The sequence below is a fragment of the Hemitrygon akajei genome, unplaced genomic scaffold, assembly GCF_048418815.1.
Source record: "Hemitrygon akajei unplaced genomic scaffold, sHemAka1.3 Scf000199, whole genome shotgun sequence".
NCBI classification, from domain to species: Eukaryota; Metazoa; Chordata; class Chondrichthyes; order Myliobatiformes; family Dasyatidae; genus Hemitrygon; species Hemitrygon akajei.
Genome location: NW_027332084.1, coordinates 157,241 through 176,786, shown reverse-complemented (window position 1 = coordinate 176,786; position 19,546 = coordinate 157,241). Strand labels below are relative to the sequence as shown.

Sequence of the window (19,546 nt, the reverse complement as noted above, 5' to 3'; positions counted from 1 at the left end):
AGATTGGTTGATGTCGGACCATGACACCGCGTCAGTGACAATTGGCGAGGTTGATTTGACGGAAGGTCAGCGAACCGATTTGCCCATGGCAATAGGCGGGGTCGCTCGGTAGACAAGAGAACAATGGGGAGTCTGTACAGTGAGTGATATGAAACGGCGAAAGCTTTTCACGTTCAGAGACCGTGTTACCCACTAATGCGAAAGGACGAAGTCCACTTCTTTACACTGACGCTGAAATATCCGTTCTCTGTATTTGATTCTTTTAGTTTTACATAGATCCAAACTACAGAGAGTTTAAGCTGCCCAAAGGGGATTGATCAGAGTTGTAATAGAAATGACATTTGCCCAATGGGTGTAAAAATCTAAAAATCTGCCGGCTGGTACGTAGTTGTCAGCAGCCAGGGTGTTAATTTTTTATTGGCAGCGAGGTTTCTATTCCCTGGTGCCTATAGTGTGAGCGCTGCGAGCAGGGTTCGAGCCTTCGCGGGGAATCCCCATTGGATTTCAAGTCCAACGCCTTAACCACTCGGCCATTGCAGCTCCATCAATACCCAGCGCCCACCGTAGCACTGCACCTGAAGCGAGGGTTGTACTTGATTTATTTCTAGTAACGGAAAAGGTGATTCATCATTCCGATACAAATAGAAAAATTGGACAGCTTTGGAATTTGTTTCAACACCGTTAGGTCAGAACGGGAGGGTGGAGGGATAACACTGGCGTCAGTCTCGTAAATGAAGGAGATTTCAACTGTTGGGGATAAAGGTCAGGATCAGAATCAGGTTTATAATGACGGACATATGTCAACATTACATTGTTGTTTTATATTCTACTCCTCCTGAACCGAATGTTAAAATTGCATTTGCCTTCCTTTACCGCTGACTCAGCCTGGAAGTAAACATTTAGGGAATATTGCACAAGGTCTCTTTGACCTCTGATTTCTGAAAACCATCCCCTTTCAGAGACTTTTTTATCCTTTATTCCAAGGTGCATCACCATACCACACGCTGATCTATTTGACAAATCTTCTCTCTTTCTCCTCAACTGTCTTTGATCTTCAATGTACTTTGAATCTTTTTAATTATTTAACACGTTAAAGTCAGACTATCTTTCTTATATTCTCCTTTCTTCAGCCTAACTTCCTTCTTTCGGAGTGAAGTGACACATCGCAATTTTCCAACCATCAGGATCTATTCCAGAATATCAAGTCAAGTCACTTTTATTGTCATTTCGACCATAACGACTGGGGCAGTACATAGTAAAAATGAGACAACGTTTCTTTTCAGGACCATGGTGTTACATGATACAGTACAAAACCGAGACTGAACCACGTAAAAAGCAACACAGAAAAAAACCCACAGAGAAACTAAAGTAGATTACAGACCTACACAGGACTGCATGAAGTACACAAAACAGTACAGGCATTACAATAAATAATAAATAAGCAATAGGGCAGTAAGATGTCAGTCCAGGTTCTGGGTATTGAGGAGACTGATAGCATGGGGGAGGAAACTGTTACATTGTCTGGTCGTGAGAGCCCGAATGCTCCGGTACCTTTTTCCCTGAAGGCAGGAGGGAGAAGAGATTGTATGAGGGGTGCATGGTGTCCTTCATAATGCTGTTTGCTTTGCGGATGCAGCGTGTAGTGTAAATGTCCATGATGGCGGGAAGAGTGACCCCGATGATCTTCTCAGCTGACCTCACTATCCGCTGCAGGGTCTTGCAATCCGAGATGGTGCAATTTCCGAACCATGCAGTGATGCAGCTGCTCAGGATGCTCTCAATACAACCCCTGTAGAATGTGATGAGGATGGGGGGTGGGAGATGGACTTTCCTCAGCCTTCGCAGAAAGTAGAGACGCTGCTGGGCTTTCTTTGCTATGGCGCTGTTGTGCATATAATGATACGTGAAGGAGTGCCTACAGAATCTCTTCAGTTACCACTTTCAGAACCCTGGGGTGAAGTCCAACTGGTCCCGATGACATCTAACTTCAGACCTTTCAGCTTCACAGGCACCTTCTCCAGGTCACAGCATCCACTCTCACTGATGCCCTCTGACACGTGTTTCTCGCTGCCATTATGCTGGTGTCTTTCACAGAGCAGTCTGGCGCAAAATATTCATTCAGTTCGTCCCTTTTCTTTTTCCCCCATTACTGCTTCTTCCGCGTCATTTCCAGGTTTCTGATACCCACTTTCGCATCCCTTTTAATCTTCATATGTCTGAAAAAAGGTATTTTCTCCAGTGTTAGCCATTTTTGAAAGGGCCCCAAACCCCCGGCTTCCCTCTAATGCTTCCTTCTAAGCCCTCACTTTTGCCTTTATGCTGTCTTTACTTTCCACTGTCAGCCATGGTTGCCTCATCCTCCCTTTCGAATATTTATTCTTCTTTGGGATGCACCTTTCCAATTGCCCCCAACAAACACCAGCCATTGTGGATTTTCCGTCAGTCATGCTGGTGCCCCTTTCCAATCCACCTGGCCCGCTCCAGACTGAGGTCGCTGTTCTTTTCTGCCAGTAACGGGTCGAGGACTATTATCGTCCCTGTTTTTATTTCCGCGAGTGACGGGGTCGAGGACAGTTATGGTCCCTGATTTCTTTATTCTGCGAGTGTGTCTGATCATAAGACCCTGGGGTATATTCAGACCGCCAAATGATTGAACTCCCGCCAGGCCCGTTGGGCATTGTTTTTTTTTGGACGGTTCAAGTTTAACCTCACGTACTGTCCAGGATCCAAGAACGGGAAGCCGTACGCGCTATCCCGCTAGCATGACTCCAAGGATGACACCTCCATTCCCGAGACGATCCTGCGAGGAGGTCGCCCTCACTTGGGAGATCGAGGCTAAGGTAAACAAAGCCTAGCGGGACGAATCCGCCCCAGGGAATGCACCCGGCTATCGCCTGTACGTGCGATCTCCGTCAGGCCTCAGGTTCTCCAATGGGGGCGCACATCCAGGTTCACCTGCCACCCCGGGAGTGATCGGACCCTGGTTCTCCTGAGGAAGCACTTTTGGTGGCCGTCCACGGAGGGGACACCCGTTCTTATGTCTCGGCTTGTTCCATCTGTGCCCGGGGAAAGGACTCTCATCTACCGCCTGTGGGTCTTCTTCGTCCTCTACCTCACCTGGTCGTCGCTGGTCACACATCGCCCTAGACCTCGTCACCGGTCTACCCCTTCCCGCGGAAAACCCACTGCTCTCACCGTGGTAGACCTATTCACCAAGGCGGTGCACTTTGTGGCTCTCCCTAAACTCACTTCCTCTCAAGAAACCGCAGATCTTCTCGTCCTCCACGACTTCCGCCTCCACGGAAGACGGAGAATGCCATAGTATCAGATCGAGGTCCCCGGTTCGTCTCGCAGCTATGGAAGGCTTTCTGTCGAGTCTTAGGTGCATCGGCCAGCCTGTCATCCGGCTTCCACCGCCAGACGAACGGGCAGACGGAACGGGTCAACCAAGACCTGGAGGCGACGTTACGTTGTGTAACAGCAAACAACCCGTCGACCTGGAGCGACCACCTCCCGTGGGTTGAGTACGCCCACAACTCCCTGGTGAGCTCGGCCATTGGGGGGTCTCCGTTCGAGTTCTCCCATGGGTACCAACCCCGCTGTTCCCCGCGCAAGAAGGGGAGATTGCGATACCGTCAATTCGGGACCATATTGATCGGTGCCGTAAGATTTGAGAGGAAACACGCACGGCCCTACTCAGATCAACAAATGGAAATACGAAGAGAGCCGACTGACACCGGACTCCGGCACCGGAGTACCAACCTGGGCATAGGGTGTGGCTTTCCTCCAAAGACATCCCGCTCAAAAACGAACATAGGAAACTCGCCCCTCGCTTCCTGGGACCATTCAAGGTTGAAAGGATTATCAACCTTCGAACCTGGGAATGATTGGGAATCCCACAGCGGTCCGCCTAATGCTGCCAAGGTCCATGCGCATTCACCCAACTTTTCATGTGTCTCAGTTATAGCCAGTCTCCGTCAGCTCCTTGTGTCCCCCAGCTGAGACTCCCCCACCTGCCCGTCTCATCGACAACCATCCGGCATTCACCGTCCGAAGACTACTGGATGTGTGCGGTCGGGGCTGGGGTCTCCAATACCTGGTGGACTGGGAGGGGTACGGTCCTGAAGAGTGTTCCTGGGTCCCCCGCTCCTTCATCTTCCACCGTTCCCTCATCCAGGACTTTCATCGGGACCATCCAGACAGGCCTGGAGGATCGCCGGGAGTCTGCTGTTGGGGGGGGGGGGGGGGGGGGGGGATACTGTCTCGATCCCTTCTGACAATCGCCTACCTGGCTATGTTCCTCAGGAATTATGCCTCAATCACCTCGTTTAGTTCCCAATCATTCCCAGGTTCCAATAACTACGAACACCTGCATTCCAACAACCAAAGTAGTATAAGAATCCTGTGACCACAACTAGAAGGTGCCAGTTCGTTGGTCGTGCCATGGTTCTTAGGACTATCAGTTCTAAGTCTGGCATCGTTCCTGAATTCTCTACTAAAACCAAGACTCCGGGTAAACACTCCCTTGGCACCCATTCCACGCCCGTGTTCAGCACTTGGGTTCGTTCCACCGCCACGTCCTTGTAACACTCTACCTATACCCATATTCCAGGGAATAAAGTCCAAACTATTTAATACTTGGTACTGAAAACGGAAAGGGACGGTGGGCAATGTTTTGTACTTATTGCTGTGCTTCAGAGCAGGGCGGGGAGGGGCAGCCTCGGGTCATTGCTCAGGAGCGCAAAGCATTGAGCGATTCACACGGTTTCTGTGGTGTAATGGTTATCACATTCGCTTTACACGCGAAAGGTCCCCAGTTCCATCCCGGGCAGAAACATTGTTTGGGCTTCAGTGCTTCAAATGAACTTGAGACACAACTTTTCAGTTTGTGTTCAAGTTTACTGTCATGGGCATCCAGGTGTAAATATAATGAACATTCGCGTTTCTCGCAATAGCGCATTTTATTTCAAACCTGACAAAGGTAAATTAAAGAAAGAAGAATTAATAGAAATTATATATAATTTCCAGGAGAACATAAACGGATTTAAACCTAAGGAGGTTCGTAGATAACGTACACTGCAACGAACACGGGAGAATCAGCCTTCAAACCTATTGCCATGTATTGTCGCATGAGGATGCATTGTGGTTTCAACGGAGCTCGCATCTGAAATGTTCCCATTCAGACAAACATCAGGAAGAATAACCGTGTGCTGCAAAATTTCAAACCTACTTTAAAATGTTAAATCGCTTTCTTTTTCCTCCTCCTGTGTTCCACTCCTTCCTAGTCCCACCATACAGACTCTCTGTTCAATTTCTCCGCCAGAGTCTTCTAGGTTCCACCTTTTCCGTCTCTCTCTCTCTCTCTCTCTCTCTCTCCTCTCTCTCTCTCTCTCTCTCTCTCTCTCTCTCTCTCTCTCTCTCTCTCTCTCTCTCTCTCTCTCTCTCTCTCTCTCACACACACACACACACACACACACACACGCATTCAATCTCTCTGCTTCTCTTTGTTTTCTCTGTCGCGATCAGCACCACAGCCACCCCACGTCAGCCGCGCAAATATGTGTGCTTCGTACAGTTTAAACGCCGGTGGAAACAGTTGGTAACATCAACACCTAATATTTTCTGGTCTCGAACCAGCGATCTTCCGATGATATTGCTGCGCAGACAGAAGCCAACTATCTTACCATTGGTGTCGCACATTCCATTCCTGTTAAAGGACCAGGGAGAAAGGACTGATCTCAACGCTGACATCGTGGTTCTGCAGGAATGTGGAAAAGTATGGTTAAAACCTTCCTGTGTAATGACGGTAATGTAGAACAGGAAAACTGGGTACTGTTTAGTTTTGAAACGAGGTGACGGTGGGAGATCGCATATCGCTATAGAGTTGGGATCACGATCCTTTTCAATATATCGAATTTGTTGTGACTCCATGTAAAATTAAAATTTGGGCGAAATATCCCGCGCCTGCATAAGGGTCAGTAACTGGCCGTGGAGCTTCTTCCGCAATGTGAACATCAGCAATTAATACTTATCTCGGAATACGCTCTGCCCCTGATTCAACGTTTAGAATTACACCGAAATAACTCCCGATCTTTCCCCGGTTACACTCTTAACTCTATCACCTTATTAAAACCTTACGGCCGGTCATTCTGATCAAACCGGCCACAATTATATTGTTTAACTTTTCGGCAATGTAATGACCAGTGATGCTTTACTCCAGGATCCCCACAGTGGATGTGAAATGTTTGAAATGTATGCCACTGAAAAGTGACCAATGAAAATGTATCCAGGGATATCAGTGGAGTACAGTTGAAAAATAACACCTCGCCATTGGACATTAAGGAACAGATGGATGGTATATTGACAGTGGTAATTTGCCCTGCTCAGCAGTCGCGAGTTTGCATGTAAACTTCCATGGCAACATTTGGCGTTTTGTGCTTCTTCAGTCCGGATCTTGTGCCGCTTTTCCACCGCCTCATGTACAGTGGCACGCAAATGTTCGGGCAGCCCTGGACAAAGATTCTGTTACTGTGAATAGTTCAGTGAGTAGAAGCTGAACTCATCTCCAAAGTCATAAAGTGAAAGATGAAACATTCTTTTTCTGCATTTTAAGCAAGATTAGTGTATTATTTTTGTTTTGAACAATTTTAGAGTGAAAGAAAATAAAACGAGCACCAAGCAAAAGCTTGGGCACCCCAAGAGATTTGAGGTCTCAGATAACCTTTACCAGTGTCTCAGACCTTTATGAGCTTGTGAGGGCTCTGGCGTGTTTACTGTCGTCGTTAGGAAAGGCCAGGGGATGGAAATTTCAAAGCTTCATAAATACCCAGACTCCTCAAACCTTGTCCCAACAATCAGCAGCCATGGGCTCCTCCTGGCAGCTGATAAGAAAATAAATAAATGATGCCCCAAAACAAGAGAAGGCTATAAGAAGATAGCAAAGAGTTTTCAGGTAGCCGTTTCCTCAGTTCGTAATGTAATTAATAAATGTCAGTTAACAGGAGCGGTCTGGAAGACCAAGAAAACTTTCCGAGAGAACTGCTCGTAGGATTGCTACAAAGGCAAAACAAAACCCCCGTTTGACTACAAGAGACCTTCAGGAAGATGGAGCAGCCTCTGGAGTGGTGGTGTACTGTTCTACTCTGCAGCGACACCTGCACAAATATAACCGTCATGGAAGAGTCATCAGAAGAAAACTTTTCCTGCGTCCTCACCACAAAATTCAGCGTCAGACGTTTCAAAAGGAACATCTAAACAAGCCTGATGCATTTTGCAATCAAGTCCTACGGACTGATGAATTTAAAATAGAACATTTCTTAGGTGTTCTATATGCATAGAAAGGTAAAATATGTATTATATACTAAAACAAACGTTTGACTAACTGACGCTAAATAAACCGATATGCCTGTTCCGACTTCAAATCCGTTTTAAAAAACGGTCTCAAGAACGGAACTCCCTCATAACCCAGGAACTGCCTGTACTTTGAAATCCTCTCTAGATTACTTTTCATACCTAATACAATGTAAATAGTTGGTATACTGCATTGCTTAGGGAATAATGACAAGAAAAATAGTCTGTACATGCTCAAACAACGAGTGCTGGAGAGAGAACTTCAGGGTTTTCTTGATCCACGGTTGGTTGAATCCGCGCATGCGGAATCCGCGGATAAGAAGGTCCGAGTGTACACTTTGTTGAAGGCGTAGACAAGATTATAAATGGGAAATAAATTCAAATATCGAAGGCACAAAGACAACTGGGAGGCTGAAAGGATTGCCGAAAGGGTAAACACAGGCTGAGTTGGTAGTAAGGACGACAAATGTAATGCCAACATTCATTTGGAGAGAACCAGAGTACAAGAGTGAGGCTGTAATGTTGAGTCTCTATAATGCATTGGTCAGACCGCGCCGGGAACAAGATGAACAGTCTGTGTCCCTTATTTAAGAACTGATGCCCTGACATTGGAAAGGGTCCAGAGGACGGTGACGAGAATGATCCCGGAACGAAAGCTTTAATGTATGAGGATCGTTTTATGACTCTGTCCCTGTACTCGTTGGAGATTAGAAGAAGGAGTTAGGGTTTTCTTTGAAAAATATCAAATACTGAAAGGCCCAGGTAGACTGGACATGGAAAGGACGATTCCAATTGTGGGTGAGTTTAGAGTCAACAGAGCTCAACCTCAGAATATTGAGACGCCCTTTAGGACAGGGATGAGGAGGAAGTTGTGTCACCAGAAGGCTATCGATATGTGGATTTCATTGCGGGGATATCTGTGGAGTCAACTCAGTTGGTAATATTTTAGAAACATAGAAATCCTACAGCATTATACAGGCCCATCGGCCCACACAATTGAGCCGAACATGTGTATAATTTAGAAATTACCTGTGGCTATATATAGCCCTCTATTTTTCTAAGCTTCAAGTACCTGTCCAGGAGGCTGTTAAAATATCCTTTTATATCCACCCCCACCATCGTCGCCGGCAACCCATTCCACGTACTCACCACTCTCTGCGAAAAAAAAAAACCCTAAACCTGACATCTCCTCTGTACCTACTCCCAAGCACCTGAAAACTGTGCCCTGTCGTGCTCGCCATTTCAGCCCTGGAAAAGAGGCTCTGACTATCCATATGATCAATGCCTCTCATCCTCTTATACACCTCTATCAGGTCACCTGTCATGCTCCATCGCTCCAAGGAGAAATTGCCGAGTTCACTCAACCTATTCTCATAAGGCATACACTCCCATTCAGGCAACGTCCTTCTAAATCTCCTCTGCACCCTTTCAATAGTTTCAGCATCCTTCGTGTAGTGAGGTGACCAGAACTGTGTACAGAACTCCAAGTGGGGTCAGACCAGGGTCTTATAAAGCTGTAACATTACCTCTCGAATCCTATTCTTAAGCGGAGATAGACAAGTATTTGATTATGAGGCGTGTCAGAGGTGACGGCGAGAAGGCAGGAGAATGGCATTGAGAGAAAATATATCAGCCATGATGGAACGGACGGAATGGCTGAATTCTGCATCTATATCGTCTGGTATTATGGCCAAATTATTAACAAACGTTAATAGAAAAACGTTGATTTTCATGATTCCCAGCCAAACACTCTATGTGACAAAAGGTGAAGGCTCGGAATTCTAATAAGTGATAACTTCAATATTTCATCCCCCAGATAAACCTGCCTCGACTAGGATTGGATTCGAACCCACGCGTGCAAAACACAACGGATTAGCAGTTCATCGCCTTAACTTTGCGGCCACCTCGTCAGCTCTTCAACCATTTGTGTTTTATTGCTATGAGTTTCTTTCCGATCACTTGCAACCCCTGCTTATGATTCACACGTTTGTTTTCATATTCCAGTTCTAATTTCCTTGGCTGGCATGGTTACCAGAATTCCTGGGCATGGGTAAGGAAGGCCTCGGGCGATATGCCCCAACCACAGGAGAATGGAACTATCTTTTGTAGGGAACTCAGACACTCTGATCGTGCTGAGTTAAAAGTATTGATCCCGTGCAGTTTAAACCCGAGAACTTGTGAGTATTTTCAGTTGTGCAATGAGCGGTGGGCAGGTGTGCAAATCTCCTGGTCCAGTTTTAACTACTTTATATCCAAACACAACTACATTGTAAAATATGACAAATTTCCCATGAATCAAGCATTTTCAAACAGAGGTATAAAATTAAATATTCTTTATTAGACTGACTTAACTTTATTACACTCTTCACATACACAAGGAGCAACAATCCTTACGTTATATCTCAGTCTAAATGTACAATGCGCAACCTTATAGTAAGTTATAATAAATATATGTACAACTCTATAGTTAATATAACATAGATATACAGTTGTGTTAGCGTAAACTAACAGTCAGATGTCCTGGTGGAAGAAGCTGTCCTGGAGCCCGTTCGTCCTGGCTTTTATGCTGCTGTACCGTTTCCCGGATGGTAGAAGCTGGATCAGTTTGTGATTGGGTTGACTCGGGTCTGGAATGGTCTTTCGGACGCTTTATACACACTTGTCTCTGTAAGTGTCCTAAATAGTGAGAAGTACACATCTACACATGTGCTGGACTGTCCGCAGAGCTCTCTGCAGTGTCCTGCGATTGAGGGAAGTACAGTTCCCAAAAGTGCCAGTGATGCAGCCAGTCTGGATGCTCTCAAATGTGCCTCTAATGAAAGTTCTTAGGATCTGGGGCCCACGCCAAATTTCTCCAACCGTCTGAGGTGAAAGAGGCGCACAGCCGGTATGTACAGACCACGTGAGTTCCCCGGTGATGTTTATGCCGAGCAACTTAAAGCCGTTCAACCCCTCAACCCAGGTACATTGAGGCATACAATAGGGAAGAGCCTGTCATTTGCTTAGTACAGCTGAAAATACATTTATTGACGTGTTTCGTTTTAATTCAGTTGTGGCACGTTAGTAAATTATTTCAACCGAAACATTTAAAATTCCCCTGATTGCAAAAACGTGTCTTCGCACTTAATACAGCGTAATTGCAGCTAATAATAATAATAATAATAATAATAATAATAATAATAATAATAATAATAATAATTTAGTGATCCCGCGTGGCCTAGTGGACAAGGCATCGGACTAGCAACCTGAAGGTCACTGGTTCGAGCCTCAGCTGAGGCAGCATGTTTGTGTCCTTGAGCAAGGCACTTAACAACACATTGCTCTGTGACGACACCGGTGCCAAGCTGCTTGCGTCCTAGTGCCCTTCGTTTGGACAACATCGGTGGCGTGGAGAATGGAAGGCTTGCAGCCTGGGTAACTTGCAGCGCCGGGTGGAATGCAGCCAAAATATTGTGATCTAGGTCTACGTTCAAAGTCAAGCAATGTTCTTGTTAAATGTTTTTAGTTACATACTCTGTGTCTATATAATGAAGCGTGTCTACAAGCTAAGCAAAGCCCCTACACACCACTCTCAGGTGCAGAGGCTCTCTGTGATATCATGTATAATAAAGTCCTTTAGTCTGAAACATTTCTCTGAGTCTGCCTGATTTGTTCTCTCTGCTGCTCCAGAGATTTATCTGCAACAGATTGGCGACGTGGGTGGGATCCTCAATTTAGTCTCCTGGCTGAAAGGGGGAGGCTGGAAGAGCGGGATCCAGAAAAGGAACCCGAAGCAGAAAAGGAAAAGCAAGACTAAAAGGCGCCGACCAAGTTGGGAAGGGAAATCTGTCTTCTAGCTGAAAGGGGGAGACTGGTGCCCTGAGTCATAGCCGAAAGGGGGACGGCAAGGGGTGCTCGTATTGGTACCAAGGTAGCTCCGATCAATTCCATAACCGAACTCAAAGATCCGTGGAAAGACAGAGGAAACACACTGGTGAGCGCTCTCGGTAAGATTCCGTGTGGCATAATACGAACGCTCGGTATAGCTACTCTCTTTTGCATAAAACTGGAAGTGCCAGCAGTCGAGCGACTTCTGCTGCTCCTGCGGCGAAACCTCGACGGCTGGGAACGCCAGGAAAGACCTTGAAAGCAAGAAAGAAGACCGAAAATGAAGACTGTGAAAAAGACCCGGCAGAAGGTAATAAACCTCTGGTGCCCCCATGGTCGCCAGCGGACACCGTAGTAAGAGGAACTGGGGATAACCGGTAGGCTGTAACCTTTAGCAGTGATCTCTACGGTTGGTCTCAAGGAGGCTGGCCCTATGGGGCAGATTTAAGATCCCCCTGATTCAGACTTGGAGGGACGTAGTAGCTAACGGGAATGGGGACCCTAAATCGGATTTTGAGCATGATAGGATGTTTTAAAAAATAGATGGAGGTGGCCAAGAAGCACCAACTCACCCAAACTCAAAGAGAAGGAGGAGCAGGGGCAGGAGCTGTAGGGGGACGGGACTTTTTGCTTGATTCACTCTTAGTTATACTTCATGGGCTGACTCGAAACTACAAAAATGTTTGCAGTGTCAGAACTTCCGGTTCCTCCTTGAACTTACTTCCCTCTTCCGGATTCATGAGTTCATCATTTTTTTAACCTTATGTGTTAATTGTAATACATATTGGCAATATGGATAAGATTATTAATTTTGTTTCTGGGAATACTAATGGTTTAAATCATCCAATCAAACGGAAAAAATATTCAAAGTATTCTACAGAATGAATGCTAATATTGTCTTTGTACAAGAGACTCATGTGAGGAAGGTGGATCGTCAACGTTTTTTTTAGGTTTTGGAAGGGTAAACAGTATCACTCGAATTCCCAAGCCAAAGTAAGAGGCGTTTCCATTTTTATAGATTCTTCAACCTCCATTATACACTATGAAACAATTTCGGACCCACAAGGTAGATTTTTGCTTATTACTGGTTTACTTTTTAATCAAAAAGTTGTTCTAGTTAATGTTAATGCTCCAAACACTGATTGTCCTGAATTTTTAAGTGTCTATTTACATCCTTTCCTAATTTGAATCAGTACATGCTGATGATGGGTGGGGATTTTAACTGCTGCTTAAACACTTCGATAGATAGATCTAAGCCCACCCAACCTCTTCCGAATAAATCGGCCTCTCTTATTAATTCCTTTATAATTGATTCTGCAATTTCCGAAATTTGGCGTTTTTTACACCCCAATAACAAAGGATTTTCATACTTTTCTCATGTTTATTATAATTATTCAAGAATTGACTACTTCTTTATTGATCATCGTTTACTTACAGATGTTATTGATTGTAAATATGATTCGATTGCCATTTCTGACCATGCCCCTTTGAAGCTATCTATTAAGACAATGGATTCATCTTCTAACGCTAAATCTTGGATGTTCAACTCCATTTTATCGCAGGACTCAGACTTTCTTAATTTTATTAAACAACAAATTGATTTGTGTTTCTCAACAAATTCTACTGCAGAGATCTCTAGTGGAACTTTATGGGACACTTTTAATGCATTTATTCGTGGACAGATCATTTCATACTCTGCTGGAGTTAGAAAACGAACTAATCTTGAAATATCAACATTGGTTGATAAAATTAAAGCAATTGATAAGATTTATTCAGTGACCCCCAGCAAAGAACTTTATAAAGAAAGAGTGGAGCTTTAAATGGAGCATAGTTAGTTATTATCCTCTTCGATTGAAAATCTGTTAATTAAATCTAGAAACCAGTTTTATGTACACGGAGATAAGTCTGGCAAATTATTGGCTAATCAATTGAAAACTGCTTCGGTTAAACGACAGATTACTAGGATTCGTAAACAAGATGGCACTCTGACGATCGACCATAAAGAGATAAATAGAGCCTTTCAAGATTTTTATATTTATTTATATAAATCAGAATTTGTTGAGGATTCTTCCATAATAGATGAATTTTTAAGAAAATTGAATATCCCAAAATTAACAACAGAGGATAGTGTATTCCTAGATGCACCTATTACGGAAACTGAAATAAAAATGACTACTTTTTCAATGAATTCCGGTAAAGCTCCTGGTCCGGATGGTTATAATGTAGAATTTTTAAAATCCTTTTCCTCTATACTTTCTCCTTGGCTTTGTAAAACTTTTAAAGATGCGTTAACTATGGTAAGTTGCCACAATCTTTTTATGAAGCCACTATTTCTTTAATTCATAAAAATGATAAAGACCCCACTGAATGTGCATCCTATCGGCTTATATCCTTGCTGAATACGGATTTTAAGATTTTTAGTAAAATTTTGGCCACTAGATTAGAAAATATATTACCTCGAATTATTTCAGAAGATCAGACTGGATTTATTAAAAACCGTTACTCATCTTTTAACTTTAGAAAATTAATTAATATTATTTATACTCCTTCACCCAAAATACCAGAATGTGTCATTTCTTTAGATGCTGAAAAAGCATTTGATAGAGTTGAATGGCCATATTTATTTAATACGTTGCAGCATTTTAATTTTAGTTCGAAATTTATATCATGGATTAAATTAATATACTACAAACCCTTGGCTTCGGTCTTTACCAATAATCAAAAATCTCATTTTTTTCAGCTATTCCGTGGTACAAGGCAAGGCTGTCCTTTAAGTCCTTTACTATTTGACATTGTTTTGGAACCTTTAGCTATAGACATTCGTGAATCACCTAATATTTTGGGTATTACTTGTGGGGAAGGGACGTATAAGTTATCATTATATGCTGATGATTTGTTACTTACATATCCGACCCTGAGAGATCTATTCCTGCTATTTCGTTCTTGCTTGCTCAGTTTAGTAACTTTTCTGGTTACAAATTGAATTTTAATAAGAGCGAATTATTTCCATTAAATATGCAAGTTCCAATTTATAAACATTTACCATTTAAAGTTGTCACAGATTATTTTACTTATTTGGGTATTAAAATTACCAAAAAACATAAAGATTTATTTAGTGTTAATTTCTTACCTTTAATTGACCAAATTAACCAACTTGTTACCAGGTGGTCTCCATTATCTTTGTCATTGGTTGGTCGAATTAATTCTATTAAGATGATGGTATTACCCAATTTCTTATATTTATTTCAAGCATTACCAATTTTTATTCCGAAATCTTTTTTTGATATTATTGTCTCCAAAATATCTTCTTATCTGTGGCAGAATAAAAATCCTAGACTAAGCAAAACATATTTACAAAAGCCTAAGAAGGAGGATGGTTTGGCTTTGCGAAACTTGAGATTTTGCAATTGGGCAGTTAATATACGGTATTTAATATTTTGGACACAAGAATCGACTATAGCAGCTTGTCCACAATGGGTAAATTTGGAATGTAAATCTGTACAAGACTTTTCATTGTTTTCAATTTTAGGATTTTCACTTCCTTTTTCTTTATATAAATTGAATAAACAAATAACTAATCCTATAGTTAAACATACATTGCGAATATGGTTTCAATTTCGAAAATGTTTTCGCTTGAATATGTTCATCTTATCAAGCCCTATAATATCTAACTTTCTTTTTCGGCCCTCTTTTATGGACCAAGCCTTTGTTTCATGGAAAACAAAAGGCATAACATGTTTTTGTGATATATTTTTAGATATTAATTTTGTCCTTTGAACTGTTATCTAATAAAAATAATTTACCTAAAACTCATTTTTTTTAGATATTTGTAAGTTAGAAATTGTTTGAATAATGAGTTACAGTCTTTTCCGAAACTATGCCCATCGGATATTACGGAAAATATTTTAACTCTGAATCCTTGTCAGAAGGGTTTAGTAGCTATCACTTATAATATGATCATGAAAATACAGCCAGAAGTATCAGAAAAAATTAAGAAGGAATGGGAAAAAGAAATTCATTGTATTATACCCACTGAGCAGTGGGAGAAAATTTTACAATTACTCAATTCTTCTTCTATTTGTGCTAAACATGCCCTAATGCAATTTAAGGTTGTACATAGAGCTCATATGTCTAAGGATAATATTGCTCGATTTTATTCTTATGTTAATCCAACCTGTGACAGATGTCATTCTGAAGTTGCTTCATTGACCCACATGTTTTGGTCTTGCCCTTGTTTGCAAAGTTACTGGAAAGATATTTTCGCTATTATTTCAACAGTTCCGAATATCAATTTCCAACCGCATCCTATTACTGCAATTTTCGGTTTACCAATGGTGGATAATAGTCGTTTATCCCCCTTATCTCGACGGATGATTGCATTTGTTACATTAATGGCTAGAAGATCTATTTTATTGGATTGGAAAGAAATTAATCCTCCAACTATACGTCAGTGGTTTTCTTAAACTATCTCTTGTTTGAGCTTAGAAAAAATTAGAAGTGTTGTCTTTGATCCTTCAGTTAAATTTGAAGAAACTTGGAGACCATTTATTCAACATTTTCATATGAGTTAATTTGTCTTTTCCTAAAGCTCACTTTTATTATCCTTAATTATTTGGATGGAGGTACGGAGTTATTGGCACTACTGTACATATATGACGTAATTCTTTTCTCTCTTTTTTTGTTTTTTTTTACTTCCTTTGTTCGCAATTACCATGAGTTTGGGAGTTTATTGTATATTGATTATCATCTATTTGAATGTTTATTTAAACAATTAACTATATACTCTCAAACTCTCTGTATTCATGTTTCATTTATGTTTGTTTAAAAATTAATAAAAAAATTAAAAAGAAAGAAAGATTGTGTTTACAGTCACTGGGTGTCTGACTCTGAACATTAATGTGATCAGTAATTGTGTTATTGATATACTCTGGGGATTTGTACCGTCTCCTGTCTCTCTGTATCCTTCACCCTCACTCTCCCTCATCTCCAGGCTGAGGGGCGTCGGTCTCAAAGATTCTGGTGCCGCGGATTTCGTCTCCCCTCTCAGTACAAACCGATCACTGACGGAGCTGGACTTGAATGTTAATGAACTAGGAGATTCCGGAGTGAAACTGCTGTCCGCTGCTCTGAGGAATGCTAGGTGTAAAATACAGAAACTGGAGTAAGTACCAGACTGTGGGAGATTGTGTTTACAGTCACTGGGTGTCTGACACTGAACGTTAATGTGATCAGTAATTGTGTTACTGATAAACACTGGGGATTTGTACCGTCTCCTGTCTCTCTGTGTCCTTCACCCTCACTCTCTCTCATCTCCAGGCTGATGTAGGTTGGTCTCACAGATTCTGGTGTTGAGGATCTCGTCTCCGCTCTCAGTACAAACCCATCACTGACAGAGCTGGACCTGGGATACAACTCGCTGACAGACCGATCTGTCCCCGCTCTCCGCCGCCTCCCGCGTCTGGAGCTGATCGGGTGAGTGTTTGTGCTAATGTTTAATGTTATAAAATGTCAGCTTATCCGCGGATTTCCTGATGGTATATGTCTGTGAGTGTTGTTGAAGCATTAACCACAGTCCCCTGTTACTGACACTGTTGTGTAATCTGTTTATTTCATCTTTATTTTTCCATCTGTGTAGCCTGTGGAACAATCAGTTCAGTGAGACCGGGAGGAAGGAACTGAGATCTCTGCAGGAACCCAGACACGGATTGGCAGTGAAAGTGTGAACATCTGAATGTGTGAACATCCCCGCCCGGCATTTTGCCCGATTCCCCCGCCCTGCCCTTCAAGCTCCGGGCTTAACTCCCAACGGTATTACCGGACCCCGGCTTCCCTCGAACGTCCTGTGATGTCAAAAGCGGCACCGCAGAGACGTATATTTGACTCCTATCCAGCGGCGCTGCTTCCGCTGCATATTCGGATTCCCCCAAATGGAACACCGGGGAATTATACGGAAAGGCCCGGGTAGCGGTGTGGAGTCGGGACTCGGCGGAGCTTACGAGAGTTAATGGCTCCTAACGACGACTCCTTTGCTTGCATCTTCGGAAACAGCTCGATTTCCACCTTTAATATCTTTATTATTCCCTTTCAGGGCTCTTTCGAAGACCCTGACCTGGAGTTACATACGGACTACGGTTTTCGGCGTTCCAGGACGGGCCGTTATTCGACATGCCATGGGTTTTTGGCCTGAGAGTCTCGTTCGTCTTTGGAAGCCTAAGATCGCGGGGCTCTGGAGCGGGCGGATCGAGGGTCGGTGTCATATGTATTGATATGTCTCCCGCTCGCTGTGAAAATCGGGGACACCTCCCTCTCCCTTATTAGGAAGAGAGAGAACCTGTGGTTTGTCGAAAGTCCGACGAAAATGCAAAGCCTTTTGGGAAACTTTGGTCTGTGGCTTTACTATTGCTTAGCACACGGTTGGGCTCGGTGACTCTACCGATGCGCTATTTTTGCTCGGGGGGGGGGGGGGGTTGAGAGGGCGATCGTTGCTCGCTGCCACTTACGCGAGGCAGGAGACTTTGGGGTTCTCACATTTAACTGTCGTTCATTCATTGGGACACTTTTCTGTTTTCGTGGATGTTTGCGAAGAAAAAGCATTTCAGGATGTTTATTCTATACAGTTCTCTGACATTAAATTGGATCTTTGCTCCTTTGACCCCACTGTCAAAGGGGACGGGACTTAGTCTGGGACACAGGTGTTCTGGGTGGGATTATCCCGGGAGGGAATCCTTTTGCTCCCTTTGCTGAGGACAGTGCATTCTCCAGTCTGGCCGATATAATGATGTTAAATTGACAAATCCCTCGGCAGTGACCCTGGATCTGCAGCGATCTCGGACACGGCCCTGAAGTGTGTTTTTATAATCATCGGTTCCCCGATGCAGAGTGACGGTGAGAAACGGGACTGATTATTCAACCGGTCACTCGTTGTCGCCGGTCAGTTAATTGTGTGTGACTGTGAGTGAGTCGGGAGCAGCTTATTTATTCCCGCACGTCAGCAGCTCACACATTGTTTAATTTACATTTGTCATGATGAAATCAATAAACCGCTGTAACTTCCTGTCCTGGTGTCGGAATCGAGTCTCATTAGAGGAGAATGAGTGACCTGGGGTTGCTGCTGCTCCCCCCCTCCCCCCGCACCCGGTGAACTGCAATAACGGGTCGGAGCTCCTCACACTGGTACAGCAGTGTCTCAGCTCCAGGCTGAGGGATGTCAGCCTGATAGTGTCTGGTTCCCAGGACCTCTTCACTAACCATCCCCATGCAGGCTGACCACCGCTTCATCGCGCCCCAGATACGCGTATTAAACTGACCCCAACTTTCCTGTGCGCTCTCCTGCTTCCGAGACATTGGAAGCTCATATATTGTATAAAATCTGAACTGCATCCACAAAGGTCACGAACAACAGAATGGAAGCAAACAAAATGGGATGTCAGGTATAGAGTTAATCTCTCTCCACAACGTCACATCGCACATTAACATTGACTGAATCTCCCAGCACAAGACCTTACCTCACAGTCACCGGATCAGACACAGAGTGAAGCTCCCTCCACACAGTCCCATCACATACAACCCCGCTCAGACGCAGAGTGAAGCTCCCTCCACACAGTCCCATCACAACCTCCCAGGTGAGACACACAGTGGAAGCTCCATCGACGGAGACTTATCACACACTCCCAGATCAGCCACAGAGTGAAGCACCCTGAAAACCGTCCCGTCACACATATCCTGAATCAGACACAGAGTGAAGCACCCTGAAAACCGTTGCTTCGCTCAATCACAGGGCGAGAGACAGAGAATACCCTCCACACCATCCCCAATACAGTCCCAGCGTCAGACCGTGAGAAAATCCCACTCCGCGCCGTCCCGTTACAAATTACTTGTGTCAGACGCTGAGTTTGGATCTCTCCACAGCGTCACATCACACACTCACAGGGTCAATCATTGAGATAATTTCCCTCCGCACCATCCCATCCCGTGTGGTCTGCTCCTGTTCCTCTTTGTGTGTTTTAAGAGAAGGAATAATCAGACCCTTCTTGGGTCTGCAGGATGTCCCAGTGCGTGTTGTAGGGACCGGTGGTTGGAGCCCAGTTGTTCCTAAAACTATGTCAACCATTTAGCTGAGGGACCAAATTCAACATTTCCAAGTCTGTTATTGACACAAAATGTATATCGATATCTTGTTAATAACAGAAAATAAATATTTATATATTATGCATAAATGTTTATTTATATATTGACAATGATATAAAACTTATATTTCTATATTATTACTGACAGAGATTTGTATAATTTATGTTCCGTATGTTATCTGAATGTACTTGCCTGTGATGCT

General features: G+C 43.6%; 1 non-coding gene across 1 annotated transcript; it reads left to right on the top strand.

Moving 5' to 3' along the window:
• Nucleotides 1–4,764: 4,764 nt before the first annotated feature.
• On the top strand, nt 4,765–4,837 carry trnav-uac (transfer RNA valine (anticodon UAC)). The gene has a single exon. It is a non-coding gene; the product is annotated as a tRNA-Val (tRNA).
• Nucleotides 4,838–19,546: the final 14,709 nt, after the last annotated feature.